This window comes from Leucopleurus acutus (assembly GCF_964270905.1).
Source record: "Leucopleurus acutus genome assembly, chromosome: 1".
Classification (NCBI taxonomy): domain Eukaryota; kingdom Metazoa; phylum Chordata; class Mammalia; order Artiodactyla; family Delphinidae; genus Leucopleurus; species Leucopleurus acutus.
In genome coordinates, this window is record NC_139142.1 from 96358992 (window position 1) to 96362788 (window position 3797).

A 3797-nucleotide genomic window follows, 5' to 3' on the forward strand; every position below is an offset into this window, starting at 1 on the left:
CCCAAACTTTGGGGTGGCTGTGTCTTTCTGATTTTAATTTCCCTAAGCTATAGGACCATAAGTGGAAGTGCCCTAGGCTCTGTTGCTTTGTTTTTTAGATGTTTCAGGAAACACCGTACACTTCTCCAGAGTGGCTGTTGGCAATTTACATCCCGCCCACCAGCATAACAAGGCTCCCAGTTCTCCATGGCCTGTCCTGCCTTTCTGGATTTTACACTTTTTTCAGATGGCCCTTTTGACCGTGGGGCAGTGAGACTTCATTGTAGTGCAGATTTCCTTTGCAAGCTTGCTTGGTTGGCCAAAAAGGGCGTATGCGTTTTTTCCTGAATATATTCAGGGAAAAACGCATACGCCCTTTTTGGCCAAGTGCATCATTGTGGACGTTCTGCCTCTTTTCCTATGCTTTACATGCAATTCCCGTCTACCTCCTGAAATCGGTTTCCTGCAATTCTGCCCCGCTTTCAAGTCCTCTTGGCAGCCTTACTTCAATATATTTTTGGACGATAGCTGTCATTTATAACTCTGCAGGTTTGTGAATTACAGTGCCCCTGAGCTCCTTTCTTCAACTCGCTTTCTTGTGAGCTGGCCGCAACACCGCAGGATTGCTTCAGGCCCTAGTGTGGTTCCGGCACGGCACGCTGAGCCTTTGGTTAATTCCTCTTCCTGGTGGGAAATGAGAGTTAAATTTGCCCGTCCACACACCTCCAGCTAGTCTCTCATTGGTTCTCCCTATTCCTGTACATTTTGCGCAGAAATTGCAAACTGGGCCAAACAGGAGTTTAAAGGCACTGACTCTCCAAGTGGGGAGAGTGTTAGTAAAGCGTCTTGAATGTTGCACCCGAGTACCAGGGGACGAAAACTGAGACACATTTGAACACGTTTCCTGATCACACGGTGGATCATACTCTGTGTTCCACATGCATGTTTCAGCTGAAGGAAGAATCCCTTAAACCTGGAGAGTTGAGACCCATGGAATGGGTACCATGCAATATGACTTCAAAGGGTCTGCATTTGCTCACCGAACCTCACCAATCCTATCACTGCTGCGTTTATGCCACCGTACACACGCTTGATTCTCTTTCGGAGACATATAAATCCGTAGGTTTTAAGATTATTTCTAGTCAGGTATATTCTTAGGCGTTTAATATGGGGTGTTGAGTCCACTTCGTTCAGCAAGGAGTAGCTCTTGTCTATTGCATATTTGGCTTATGGAACGGTATCTGTGCTATTTTCAATCTCTGGTTTCATGCAGCACCCCAACTCACCTTTCCCCTTAAGCAAGCATAAGTTGGTGTTCTACATTTGAGAACCTGTTCTGTTTTGTAATTCAGTTCCTGTGTAGCCAAGTTTATATTCCGTGTAGTAGTGATATCTTATGATGTTTCTTTTTCTGTGTGACTTATTTCACTTAGAATCATCGTACCTGAATCCACTCATTATGCTGCGACGGGCCTGATGACAAGATTTCATTGCTGAGTGATATTGCATTGTACGTAAGTACCACAACTTGTTTATCCATTTTTCGGTTTTGTGATATTGAACTTGTACCGTAAACGAGGTTCTTGTAAACAGAGCCGGCCCAAACTTTGGGGTGGCTGTGTCTTTCTGATTTTAATTTCCCTAAGCTATAGGACCATAAGTGGAAGTGCCCTAGGCTCTGTTGCTTTGTTTTTTAGATGTTTCAGGAAACACCATACACTTCTCCAGAGTGGCTGTTGGCAATTTACATCCCGCCCACCGGCATAACAAGGCTCCCAGTTCTCCATGGCCTGTCCTGCCTTTCTTGATTTTACACTTTTTTCAGATGGCCTTTTTGACCGTGGGGCAGTGAGACTTCATTGTAGTGCAGATTTCCTTTGCAAGCTTGCTTGGTTGGCCAAAAAGGGCGTATGCGTTTTTTCCTGAATATATTCAGGAAAAAACGCATACGCCCTTTTTGGCCAAGTGCATCATTGTGGACGTTCTGCCTCTTTTCCTATGCTGTACATGCAATTCCCGTCTACCTCCTGAAATCGGTTTCCTGCAATTCTGCCCCGCTTTCAAGTCCTCTTGGCAGCCTTACTTCAATATATTTTTGGACGATAGCTGTCATTTATAACTCTGCAGGTTTGTGAATTACAGTGCCCCTGAGCTCCTTTCTTCAACTCGCTTTCTTGTGAGCTGGCCGCAACACCGCAGGATTGCTTCAGGCCCTAGTGTGCTTCCGGCATGGCATGCTGAGCCTTTGGTTAATTCTTCTTCTTGGTGGGAAATGAGAGTTAAATTTGCCCGTCCAGAAACCTCCAGCTAGTTTCTCATTGGTTCTCCCTATTCCTGTACATTTTCCGCAGAAATTGCAAACTGGGCCATACAGGAGGTTAAAGGCACTGACTCTCCAAGTGGGGAGAGTGTTAGTAAAGCGTCTGGAGTGTTGCACCCGAGTACCAGGGGACGAAAACTGAGACACATTTGAACACGTTTCCTGATCACACGGTGGATCATAATCTGTGTTCCACATGCATGTTTTAGCTGAAGGAAGAATCCCTTAAACCTGGAGAGTTGAGACCCATGGAATGGGTACCATGCAATATGACTTCAAAGGGTCTGCATTTGCTCACCGAACCTCACCAATCCTATCACTGCTGCGTTTATGCCGCTGTACACACGCTTGATTCTCTTTCGGAGACATATAAATCCGTAGTTTTTAAGATTATTTCTAGTCAGGTGTATTCTTAAGCGTTTAATATGGGGTGTTGAGTCCACTTCGTTGAGCAAGGAGTAGCTCTTGTCTATTACATATTTGGCTTATGGAACGGTATCTGTGCTAATTTCAATCTCTGGTTTCATGCAGCACCCCAACTCACCTTTCCCCTTAAGCAAGCATAAGTTGGTTTTCTACATTTGAGACCCTGTTCTGTTTTGTAATTCAGTTCTTGTGTAGCCAAGTTTACCTTCCGTGTAGTAGTGATATCTTATGGTGTTTCTTTTCCTGTGTGACTTATTTCACTTAGAATCATCATACCTGAATCCACTCATTATGCTGCTACGGGCCTGATGACATAGATTTCATTGCTGAGTGATATTGCATTGTACGTAAGTACCACAACTTCTTTATCCATTTTTCGCTTTCTGTGATATTGAACTTGTACCGTAAACGAGGTTCTTGTAAACAGAGCCGTCCCAAACTTTGGGGTGGCTGTGTCTTTTTGATTTTAATTTCCCTAAGCTATAGGACCATAAGTGGAAGTGCCCTAGGCTCTGTTGCTTTGTTTTTTAGATGTTTCAGGAAACACCATACACTTCTCCAGAGTGGCTGTTGGCAATTTACATCCCGCCCACCAGCATAACAAGGCTCCCAGTTCTCCATGGTCTGTCCTGCCTTTCTGGATTTTACACTTTTTTCAGATGGCCCTTTTGACCGGGGGGCAGTGAGACTTCATTGTAGTGCAGATTTCCTTTGCAAGCTTTCTTGGTTGGCCAAAAAGGGCGTATGCGTTTTTTCCTGAATATATTCAGGAAAAAACGCATACGCCCTTTTTGGCCAAGTGCATCATTGTGGACGTTCTGCCTCTTTTCCTATGCTTTACATGCAATTCCCGTCTACCTCCTGAAATCGGTTTCCTGCAATTCTGCCCCGCTTTCAAGTCCTCTTGGCAGCCTTACTTCAATATATTTTTGGACGATAGCTGTCATTTATAACTCTGCAGGTTTGTGAATTACAGTGCCCCTGAGCTCCTTTCTTCAACTCGCTTTCTTGTGAGCTGGCCGCAACACCGCAGGATTGCTTCAGGCCCTAGTGTGCTTCCGGCATGGCATGC